Source organism: Prionailurus viverrinus, chromosome A1 (genome assembly GCF_022837055.1).
Source record: "Prionailurus viverrinus isolate Anna chromosome A1, UM_Priviv_1.0, whole genome shotgun sequence".
In the NCBI taxonomy this organism is placed as follows: Eukaryota; Metazoa; Chordata; class Mammalia; order Carnivora; family Felidae; genus Prionailurus; species Prionailurus viverrinus.
The window spans coordinates 125,341,167-125,353,671 of record NC_062561.1 but is presented as its reverse complement, the minus strand read 5'-3'; the positions used below and the strand labels follow the sequence as shown (position 1 = coordinate 125,353,671).

Genomic DNA, 12,505 nt, shown 5'->3' with positions numbered 1-12,505 from the left:
GGTTGCTTCTCTTACTTTTCAAAATATCTACTGCATTTTTTCTGATGGATTAGACAATGTTCTACAAACTAAACTGGGCACCCTGGCATCACATCTGTAGTGAGCTCCAGCAGCCTATTGCCAGAACAAGAACGAGCATCCAGACAAAACTTGCTTCACTCTGTACATAGTCCTTCCTTTAGAAAGCTTAGGATGTTCACTCCTAAAAGATCTAGAGATTTCCACAGTAAGATGCTCATTTGTGCAGGTATCACCTTTCTTTCCTCTCATGCATTTGAAATTCCTAGCTTCCACATCCGTAAGTCACAGCAGGGTTGAAAATGGGCTCATTCCATCAAAAATCTTTCATGGATTTGGAGACTGTGTTTAACACTTTTAGCACCTAAACAACTCTTGGGAAATTACTCTGAATCTGGGACTTGGCATTCCTGACAGAAGAGAGAAAGTGAAAACAGCTCATAATAAATAAGCAAAGTGCTATTTTTTTAAAAAGAAATCATTTGTGTAAGAAACAATTGTTTTGGCTAAATGAAACAAATATTCCCTTCCAAAGAGTATTCTTTCATTTGCTTACTTCTTCATTCATTAGTTCATGATTTTAATTTTCATTCACTCAACAATGATTCCATAAGACATGTACTAGAGAGATACTGTGATACAACAATGAAAGAAAGGAGGTTCAGAATAGTGGGGATATAAACAAGTGAACAAAGAGTACAATGACATGTTACAGATACTAAGATAGAAGTATCTGTTAAGATGCTTTAGGGCCAAAAGAGTTCATAGGATCAATTCTATTTGCTCATCACTCATGAGTTCCCTGGATATGACTTTTTTTTTTTTTCCTTCATGAGCTTTAGTATTATTACTATTGTTAGTAGGTAACATAAAGTAATTGACACGTTCAGAGAGAAGAGCTAAAAGCATTTTATGGGCATTTTATCATTTGTCTTAAAATATGATCAATTAGGTTTGTTTAGAAACTCCATTTTATAGAAGCAACTTAGAGTGGGATATGATATGTGTGCTCAAGGTCACACAGTGCCTAAGAGGTAAAGTCACTATTTGATTCAGCTGTTCTCCTCCAAAGTGTGTCTTCTCCAGGAAAGCCACACTGCTTCCAGAATCATAGCTGCAGCACCATGTGTAATCATGGTTTGTACAAAGTATTGGAAAAATGGCTTCTACTGTTTCTCATGATTGTTTTTCTTTTCACCTAATAAACCGGAACTAGCATCTTCAAAAGGGAATGTTTTTTCCGCCCCTCACTAGTAGGATCAGGCTTATTTGCTTCAACAATTTTTGGATGCCATTGCTACACATGACTCCCACAAGACCAGAGTAAACCCCTAAAATGGGGGGGTTGGGTACAGAGTGGTTTGCCATGGCTTCCTGTAGGAGGAAATTTTGTGGGTATTTTTGTGCCTCCCAGGTAAGGGGTGAATTCTACTCCCTTGGATGATTATGTATTCCCATGTCCCCAACTCCTAAGCAATCAGTTTTAGGTTTTAATGCCACAAGTGCTGGAAGCCAGACTTTTGAGCTCATTCCCATAACCCCCTTTAGGCTAGTTAATATTAGTGGCTCCTTGTAATAAACCACTTGGGTTTGAAGTTTTAGAGGATCTTCCTGAGTGTTACACATAACACTGCAGTAAGGAGAGAACGGTGGAGGATGGCAGTTCAGAGCCAGGATGGTGCTGGGGTGGCACAAAGCTGAAGTGGCCAGGATATGGTTGCAGAGCACTGGAGTGAGTGTTAGAAATAGAATTTAGGTTTTAGTTCTTTCTCTTTTGCAGGGCACTGCTACCTGGAAACCTGAAACTGGATTAGCTTGGGGCAAAACAAAGCAAAATTGACATCTTCTTGAGGAAGGTTTTTTTGTTTTGTTTGTTTGTTTGTTTTTCTGTCCTGGAATCTAGAGACAGACTCTTTGACTGGGTGCTAAGTGTTTTCAATGGAGAGAGGCCCTGTATGGCCAAATTCAGTTCCTCCCACTCTGAAATAGTCCCTTGCTCTGACCTTGACCTGAATCTTTAACAAAGCTGTGAAATGAAAGGCAAGACTAGGAAAGACCAGCAAACAGAGAAAGAAAAGAATCATTCATTGCAACATTGTGAAGAGCTCAGGTGTCTGATTACCATGCTCTCCATTGTTGCTTGGGCCACAGCACACGGAAGGAGCAATCTTGGTTGGAGTTAAAAAAATATATGTATTATTATTATTTGAGTAGAAAACATAACTAGTCATTCTGGTGGAATCTGATAATGTTTTTCATCCTACAGTTCTGATGAATATTAACCTCTAGTGATCTAAGTGGAAAAGTCAGATTTGGAGAGATCAGAAACATAGTAAGTTGTATAAATAAAACCTCTATATGTATAAAAACAACTGTTTTGGAAACAATATGACAGCCTTCTACTACCTGTCTTGGATGGTTAGGTCACCAAGGAAATTATCGAGTGCATCTTTGTTCCTTTATTCATTCACTGTCAGGCAGTTAATAGCTGTGGTACTTTCTGTGCTAAGCACACAGAAGACACAAGCTCATGTGTCCTCAGAGAGCTTATGATGTCCAGAAAAGGTCAAAAACAAAAAGCACATGAACTTGAGGCTCAGACATGTCAGAGGCTACATGAAGGACTGATGGGGCTGGAAGCATAGGGAACTTTCTCGCTGAGCTTCTTTGCTTTGGGGGAAGAGAGCCAACAAGGGTAAGGTTTGTGCTCAGTACTTAGGGGTTGCTGGGAGTGAAGGAGTTATAAAAAGATCAAGCCAGTGTCTGTTTTCCAGGCTCACCACATGTGATGGGTATTTGTCCTATGGAGAGAAGGCTCTCTAGCTTCTAGGAAATATGGAAGGGAGCCCTTTTCTGCATTTATGCCCAATTCACAGTCAGGCTTTGATCCCTGGGAAGAGCAGCCTCTCCATTAGGAAGAGTCACAGCCTGGGGAACATTTCCTAGGTGATGGCCCCCAGGTCATGGATCTTAGCATTGTCCACGGGACTGGGTAGCAACAGTGGAGGCAGTGGTGAGAACTTCAGAAGAGCCCACCTGAAGGAGGTCTATAGCAGGAGAACAGCGAACCTTCATGAGGCACTGTTGGCTGACTCCCTGTTGGGTGACACTTGGAGGTGAGCTGAAACATGGGACAAAGAGCCATTAGTTCAGATACTTGCAGTGAGAATAGTTTCACTGTACCCACAGGCTGGTGCAGCCCAGTAGAGGATTGTATACAGACTTGATTTCAAGGCAGTGTGAGAGAAACCACCACAGTGGTCTTTGCAGACACCCTTTCAATTCAAAGGGTTTATCATGTTATGAAACAAAACTATGGAAAGTCAGGGAAGAATTTATTCAAGTGTTGTATAAGACATCAATTTAATTATGGAGCTATCTGCATCCTCTCCACTTTATGTACATCCTTTGGCCTCACCTGAGGCTAGTTCTAGAGTCATATATTTTATCACAATTAAAAAACAAAAGAATAAGTAATATTCTTCGATTATGAACAGTATACCATAAATAGACAATAAACCAAAATAACAGTACTGTCATAGAACTTTTAAAAACTGTTTCAAGTCTTTATGTGGGTAATTGTAAACATAGATCTTACTAGTTTTCTTGAATATTAATTTATTACTCTGAAGTTATGTACAGAGCTTTTTAGATTAGTAACATGACAATGTAAATGTACTTAACACTTTCTGAGATGTACAATTAATGGATAAGATAGTAAATTTTATGTTATGTATATTTTACCACAATTAAAAAGGAAGGTTAATAAAAAAAAATGCCAGGCTCAGAAGTTTCAGAACTGTAGTCATGGAGAGAAAAAGACCTAAATGTACTTGAGTAGTCTGTATTGTTAGTATATGCTTTTTAGGAAGCCACACATATTTCTTTGTCCCTGCCCTTTATTACATGATAAAACACATTTACAGATTCCATATTTGTCATGGAGGATTAGAAAGGTGCTTTGTTATCCTTTATCAATGTGGTGGAGGCTGCTGGTGGCCAGTGGTATCCAAGGTCTCCTCTCCTTGGATTTCCCATTCATGGCACTTCTTAATCCTGTATATCAGGGCAAAAGACAGGGCTGGGAGATTAGACTAGTTCTCATCAGAGTGAATGTGCCTCCCTGAAGACCAGGCACTATTTCCACGAGCTCTTTTTGCTTCTCTGCTTTGCAAATGGAGATGAGTCCAAAGGCTCAGAGGAAGGCGCAACTCTAAAAAGGAATGAGTCTGGATCCCTAAGTGACTGTGTGGAACTTCACTGCAATCTTGCATGAGACTGTGACAGAAATGAGAATAAACTTGTTGCATTAAGCCACTGGCATTTTACTCTTGTTAAGCATCTAGCCTACTCTGAGTAACACAACCATAAAAGGTAGTACAGAGACAGGATGTATAGTACTGTACCTGTAAGCTAAGGAAAGGTCAGACAGGCAAGGGAAATGGAAATTACATGTCTAATGATTCCCAGGTGTAAGCATTTCATGTTGCTCATTAATCATGTGGCAAATATGTTTAAATAAACATAGACAAGCTATTCCTGTTCAACAAATATCTCAAGGGAAAGGGATTTTGTTGAAGCTTGGATCAGAATGTTAATGCCTCCCTTTGGGCCCAGCACAGCAGTTGCAGCAGGAATCAGAAAGAAAGACTTCTCTGGAGAGGATGAAAAGGCACCTCAAGGGGAGAGTCAGGAGCAGCCAGGACAAGAGTTCCATTCAGAATTCTTGTTCCCCCAGGTTTTGGAGACTTGAGGTTTTTTTTCCCCTAAAATGATGATCAATGCTAACACCAGACAAAGGAAATTAAGGCACCCTGATGCATAGGAGTTTCCCAAACAGTGTTCATCCAGTCCTGCTCCTGGTCCCATCCCACTTTTGGTTCTAAGTTGTTCTCATGGACAATGTGTTGAAGACTGGATCTTGCCTGTTGAGCCTGGCTGTGCAGCCCGAGACAAATCATCACCCCTGCAACTTGGAAGAAAGTCTTTAGTTTTGGCCCCAGTATGGAGCTTTGCTCAGTGGTACTGTCAACCAGTTTGTACTTCCCAAAGTAGAATGACTTCTCAGCTTCATACCTGTAGTTCTTGGAGATTAGTAGCATTCGTTAAATGAGTTCATATTCACTTAGAATAAAATCTATACCATGCTCTCCAGGATTCTGCATGATCTGGCCTCTGCCCTTCTTACTATAACATCTTGGGCTGCGTTGCCCCCTTATTCACCATAGGTACCCTGATTTTTTAGTTCCTGAAAGATGCAAGCTCTTTCTCAGGGCCATTTAGCATGCTGTTTCCTGTACCTAGAAATGCTCTCCTCCCAGCTCTTGCTATTCTTAGTTCCTTCCGTTCCTTAGATCTCAGCCTTGAAGACTCTTCCAGAGAGTCCTATTCCAACCCACCCACCTAAGCAGATCATCTCTTGCCTGCCTCAAACCCTCTCAAACCCTCTCAAATTCTAGCCATTGTGACAGAAATAGACCTGTTCAGCTGTCACCTGACAGCTTCAGCTGCACTTGGCTTCTTTCAGTTTCTGCTCCAGGATTTCAGAGACTCCAGGGTTTTTCTGATGCTGCACTAGGAGCTTTGCAGCTTAGCCTGGGAATGGGAGGAAGTTGAAAACCCAAAACCAATAGAAACTGATGGGCCAGTGCTTCTCTCTTCTGCCCCTTAGGTGGACAGTTTTGAGGAGCATTCTACACAATTCCTCAATGTCCGTACAGGATCATTGAACCACAGCAGTGACCAACTTGAGACTCTACCCTAGTTTCAGCTTTTCTTCTCTCCTTCTTTCCCTTTCCTTTTCCCTTTCCTTCTTTCTGCTTCTGTTCCCTGGGGTCACTTCCCAAAATAAGCTACCTGCATACAATCCCTGGCCAAGTTTTCCATGGAGAAGTTAGGTGAAGAAAGCCCTCTCCTTCATTTAATATCTTAGGGTTTTAGTTTTTCTCATAGCACTTATTACAACTTACATTAATTTTATTTATTTATACAATTATTTTTTTCTTCTATGCAATCCTAATTCTATACAATTAGAATATAAACTCCGAAGGGCATGAACCTGGGCATTTTCAACTACTGTTGTTCCTCAGCAACTAGTGTGAATCGCTTGGCACAGACACACCATCACTAAATGTATATAAATGAACACATCTCTAAAATGCTACATTTTAAGAATGATGCTTGTATTCTAAGCATTGAGAGACAGTATAGCATACTGGTTGAGAGCATACAATCTGAAGTCAGACTTTCTTGGGTCACTTCCTGACTGTGCCATTTAAGTACCTCAGTGGCCTCAAGTCAGTTATCAAATCAGGCTGGACATCCCAGTTTGTAAAATTGGATTAATAATAGTACCTAAAACATGGGTTTGTTATGATGCTCAAATCAGTTACATATAAAGTACTCAGTACAGTGCCTGGCACATAATAACCACCAAATATACTTTATTCCTTTAATCTTCCCCTTTTTATAGTCATTGAATAAAATTCAGACTTGCACAGATGTAGTATCCATTCTATATCTTTCATATTTGTTAGTCCTCTGGCTTAATTTTCCAAGTATGCCTGAGTTGAATAATATCAGTCTAATGACCCCTAGCTGAGAATCAGAGGATTTAAGGGTGTGGTACTGTAAATATTACACGTCTTTGATTCCCCCCTAAGAAGTGCTTTGAGAACATACTTAGATTAATCAAAAGTAGACAAAGACCTGGGACACCTGGGTGGATCAGTCCTTGGGATATCTGACTGTTGATTTCGGCTCAGGTCATGGTCTCATGGTTCGCTGGTTCAGGCCCCATGTTGGGCTCTGTGCTGACAGTGTGGAGCCTGCTGAGGATTCTCTATCTGCCCCTCTCCTACTCACACTTTCTCTCTTCCAACATAAATAAGCAGCAGCAACAACAACAACAACAACAACAAAAAGACAAAGACCAGTGCTAATGTGCAATATGTTAGTTTCCTCTGTTTCTTGTCTTTTTAGGTCTTACTTCCATGTGATTATATTTTAAAGTTGTAGGCTAGAACCACAGCTGAAAAAGCTGATCATGATCATATTTCCCTAAATGTTTTGTGAAATTATAATAATTTTTAAATAATCATTTAAAGCAATGATTAAATGTTACGTTGAGAAATGCTGCTGGAATGAGGGTTGGAATAGATGACATTAGTGATATGAATATGTACTATGGGCTGTTTACTCTCCTATTCCCCTCCCTTTCTGGCCCATCAGGAGCAAGGCTCTTCTCTTCCAGGTAGAAAGAACTCATGTTCCATAATATTGGCATTGTGTGGGTCACTCTGATAAGACAGTTTGTGCCTACTTAGGGGCTGGAAAATGTCAGTGCCTTGGTTCTACAGCAAAACCTAGAAAGCATTCTGCTTGGTCACCAGCCTCCCTTCAGGTGGCTGTAAGAAAGAAGTCAGAGATGGTGGGTTTCAGTGCTGAAAACTTCAATCCAAGACAAAGAGACTGTGTGTCAGCATGTGGGAGGGTGGCAGAGAGGTAGATGCCTGGATGTTGCCCTTGGGCTGTGGAAGGGAAGCAGTGCTGGACCTCTCCTGTCATGTTACTTCAGCTTCCCAACTTGCAAAGAAGAGCATGCCCCACTCCTCTGACTTCCCTTTTAACTTCCTTTTCTTACTGATCCCAGCCTGCAAGGAAGACAGGTGGCTAGGCCCTGGGTCAGGGTTGGGTAAGGCAAGTGGCCGAGCAGAATGGCTAGGAAATAAGATGATGGTAGAGAGAGAGGGATTATGACTCAGGAGTTTCCCTCTGAGGTGGTGCTACAGTGTGCCGTCATAACATAAGAGTAGTAGAATAGGGAGGCAAGAAGGTGTGGTGAAATGTTGAAGAGAGGAGATCTGGGCCCTGATTCTGCTGCTGGCTAGTTTCGTGATCTTCTCTTTGAGCCTATTTCCTGGAGAATGGACAAATGATTTTCTAACTTGGGCAGTTGGTGATTTTCCATCAGCAGATTTTTAGCCCTTCACTTTGTGTAGTCTGATTCTACCTACATCTCACATTTAGGTGGTCTTGACCTTACAAAAGTCAGCAGGAAGCTTAGGTGGTGGCTTTTGCAACAGGAATCTGATTTTAAATGCTATTATTTTTCAAGCACATTAAACTAGTTCATGAAGTCTATTTTTTAGTTGTTGTTGTTGTTGTTGTTTTTAATCTAGAAGACTATGCTTCAGAGTTGCATTTAGCCTATGACATGGTGTGCAGTGTGGATGGCTGAGCTCCATAAAAATGATAAGATATCCTGAAATTATATATGTGTGTACGAATGCATATGTGTGTGTATATGTGTATGTATACATATTCATGTATGTATGTGATTGGGTTTAAATAGAATATCACTTTTTCAAAAGTTCCTTTATGGCATTCCGTGTGATTTCAACACAATTTTGTTATATTCTATTTTATCTCCATTATTTTCTTGCCTCATTGCCATTCCTGTCCATCTTGCTGTGCAAAGCAGAATTTTAAGAACACCTCAAGGTGTTTTTAAATTAAGAGTAAACAGCTCTAGCCGACACCTCCAGCGTGGCACAGTGACACAAGCCAACACAAACAGGGAGTGGGAGGTGTGCTGACAGCTCTGAGCACTGAGACCTCAGGACTGGTTTGGTGAGGCAGACCCAGAATCAAGCAGTGACTTGTGGAGGAGCCAAAGAGGATGCAGTCATGTTGTCTCTTGTTCCAGCTCCCTGTACAAGGAAAGGAAATTCTAGAAGGGGCTGAGCCCTTCTTTTAGTCAAAGCAAGAGAAGATACATGCACAACTTGGGTGGGAAGGCAAGTCTACAGATGCTAACGCAGCACCTCCTATATAAGGTCTTAGTGTTGTGGCAGGACTTGTTCCACATATCTTCTTTTGTGTTTAGTGTCTGGAAGCAGTAACTAAAGCTCCAACATTATCCTGCGTATTAATTAGGATATAGGTTGGGTCATTGTAATGACAAGATTCCCAAATACAGTGTCTTCAATAAGAGAATACTGTTTCTCTCTTACACGGAAGCTCAGGTATCCTGTCCAGAGTTGGCTGGTAAATAATCATGTTGGTGACCCTTCTCATGTAAAGCACCTTGCTCCCCTAAATGTTCTTCAGTTATCCTATTTAAAAATGAAGCTACTCCATAGCCATACAATAAGTCTCAAACATCTAAGAGAGTTTGTAGAAAAACAAAGGAAGTAGAGAAGATCAAGCATGCATCTCAGTGGGTGTTCGCAGTGGCGCCTAGAGGTTACATGGAGCCTTTACCACATGGTTTATAATATTTCCTCTGCCACTTGCTAGCCTGTGGGCTTGGGCAGGTTACTTAACCTCTTTGTGCCTATTTTGTACAAAGATGATAATAGTACCTCCCTTGTCGGCTTGTTGTAGGCTTACATGTATGACTGAGTTAATACATGCAAAGTGCTTAGAATAGCATCTAGACAATAACTTAACCCAATAGCAGACACTGTTGATTCCTTTTTTTTTTTTTTTTATTTTTTTTATTATTTTTTTTTTTATTTTTTTTTCTGAAATTTATTGACAAATTGGTTTCCATACAACACCCAGTGCTCATCCCAAAAGGTGCCCTCCTCAATACCCATCACCCACCCTCTCCTCCCTCCCACCCCCCATCAACCCTCAGTTTGTTCTCAGTTTTTAACAGTCTCTTATGCTTTGGCTCTCTCCCTTTCTAACCTCTTTTTTTTTTTTTCCTTCCCCTCCCCCATGGGTTCCTGTGAAGTTTCTCAGGATCCACATAAGAGTGAGACCATATGGTATCTGTCTTTCTCTGTATGGCTTATTTCACTTAGCATCACACTCTCCAGTTCCATCCACGTTGCTACAAAAGGCCATATTTCATTTTTTCTCATTGCCATGTAATATTCCATTGTGTATATAAACCACAATTTCTTTATCCATTCATCAGTTGATGGACATTTAGGCTCTTTCCATAATTTGGCTATTGTTGAGAGTGCTGCTATGAACATTGGGGTACAAGTGGCCCTATGCATCAGTGCTCCTGTATCCCTTGGATAAATTCCTAGCAGTGCTATTGCTGGGTCATAGGGTAGGTCTATTTTTAATTTTCTGAGGAACCTCCACACTGCTTTCCAGAGCGGCTGCACCAATTTGCATTCCCACCAACAGTGCAAGAGGGTTCCCGTTTCTCCACATCCTCTCCAGCATCTATAGTCTCCTGATTTGTTCATTTTGGCCACTCTGACTGGCGTGAGGTGATACCTGAGTGTGGTTTTGATTTGTATTTCCCTGATAAGGAGCGACGCTGAACATCTTTTCATGTGTCTGTTGGCCATCCAGATGTCTTCTTTAGAGAAGTGTCTATTCATGTTTTCTGCCCATTTCTTCACTGGGTTATTTGTTTTTCGGGTGTGGAGTTTGGTGAGCTCTTTATAGATTTTGGATACTAGCCCTTTGTCCGATATGTCATTTGCAAATATCTTTTCCCATTCCGTTGGTTGCCTTTTAGTTTTGTTGGTTGTTTCCTTTGCTGTGCAGAAGCTTTTTATCTTCATAAGGTCCCAGTAATTCACTTTTGCTTTTAATTCCCTTGCCTTTGGGGATGCAGACACTGTTGATTCCTTACCCATATCCATTGGTACTCACCTTCACCATTTTGTAAACTCCAGACGCTTTTATACTGTAAGAATTTGTGACTCTCCTTCCAGGCTCCCTCTGGCCTCTGGGGGTATGCTCTACTGCATGCAGGACAAACTGTATGTGCTGAGAAGTTAAAAGATAGCAAGTAGCCTGCAACCAGGAGGTTGAACAGTCCTCAACATCTTTCTTATTCCTTGAGTGAGACAATGCTAAGGCATTTTCTACATCAACCTGCAGAGATCCCCAGGACAACTGAACCCTGACTGTTCACATTAGCAACCTGCTTTTTGGCATATTCGTATTGCTTCCTTGCTTTCCATGGTTCACTTCCATACCCTCCTGATCTTCCATCTTCCTGGCATCACCACCCAAATTAACTACCTGTATTCATCATTAGCCTTTGGGAAACCTCAGCTAAGGTAATTTTCACTTACTATACACTTTTGCCCAACCGCGATGATCTTAGGATGAACTGTGATCCTGGCAGCCCTAACCTTTCCCTTTTCATACACCTCTACCTTCTGGTGTCCCTCTTCTCACTTTAACAGTTACATCTGCACCAGGATGAGACAAATGCAGACACCTCTACCTCTCAACACCCCTTCTCCCCTTGTCCCACACTGACATATATAGAGTTCCATGAAAACCAGGCCACAAAGGAAATGGAATGTTGTGGCAGAGAATATTCAGTATCTTTGGAGGCTGGTTGCTCTGCCTTACTTCCTTCAGGCTTGTTCTGATTTCTCTTGGGGTCTGCACACATGGCATATTGCTTAGATCTGTGCCTGGGTTATGATTACACATTAAATCTGAGACATGGGGTGGACCCAGGTATACAGCTCTACATCCTGTTGTGATGGATAAGCATTCTCTTTCCATTTCCTCCCTGGGGCAGAGAGAGGATGGAAGTGTTTTTCATGAAGACAGGAAATATCTTCACTACTGCTTTGTGAACTAGATAGAATGATCTTTAAAAAGCAGGTCCATTGGAGTGAGGAGAGACGATATGTGGGCTGGATTTTCGACTGAATGATTAAACAATAGTGATCTCTGTGGCCACACCCTGCTATTTTACACAAGGTGGTGGTGGGTGGGGGGACAACCTGGCAAGATAAAAATCAGTGTTTACCACTTTAAAATGTACTATCATTTCACTGTTACATTTATGCAAGACCAAGTTCCAAGGAGCCCAAAAATAATTCAGGTAATCCTCATTATGCAGAATTCTAATATGTGTGAATTTCAGTCACTATGGTTTCCTTAGTTTAGTTAAAGGAAAGCAGTCCCCTCCAACAACACAGTTAAAATTTCAGTTATTATGGCGAATGAACTGTGACTACTGGCATAGAGGATGAACTTTGCTGCTGTCAGTACACAAATCATTTCTGAAATATGTGCATCATGATTAGTTATTTACCAGTCATGTTACTTCTTTCAGAACTCAGTTGACAATTGGTCACTGGGCATCTGTTATTCAGTTTACCCACAGACAGCAAAGTGTGTAGTTGTGTTGCCTCTTTGTCTTCAGTTATAACTCATGTGACAATTTACAGAATTATCAGTGGAATGAATTGTCCAACAAAAACGGAAGAGGAAAAAGAAACAAAAAATAATAACATAGAAAGTAAAATTCAAATTGAATGTAAATGGAGTTTAGGAAATACACCTGAGCCTAGGAAGGTTGACACTGGAGCCATTTTAGAGATTCAAGATAAGCAACAAAAGGAACTTAGTGACGATGAACTTATCACCGTAAACAAGGGAATTACAAAAAGATGAAGATGTCCCAGGGGAAATGATGCCAGCCCCCCTCCCTCAAAAATATGTGTATGTATATATATGTATACATATATATATACATATACAT

General features: G+C 40.9%; 1 long non-coding RNA gene across 1 annotated transcript; it reads right to left on the bottom strand.

The window, feature by feature from the left end:
• Positions 1-3,922: 3,922 nt before the first annotated feature.
• LOC125156073 (uncharacterized) lies at positions 3,923-11,234 on the bottom strand. Its single transcript, XR_007148468.1, has 3 exons — positions 11,073-11,234; positions 10,645-10,761; positions 3,923-4,074 (listed from the first exon to the last, which is right to left on the bottom strand). It is a non-coding gene; the product is annotated as an uncharacterized LOC125156073 (long non-coding RNA).
• Positions 11,235-12,505: the final 1,271 nt, after the last annotated feature.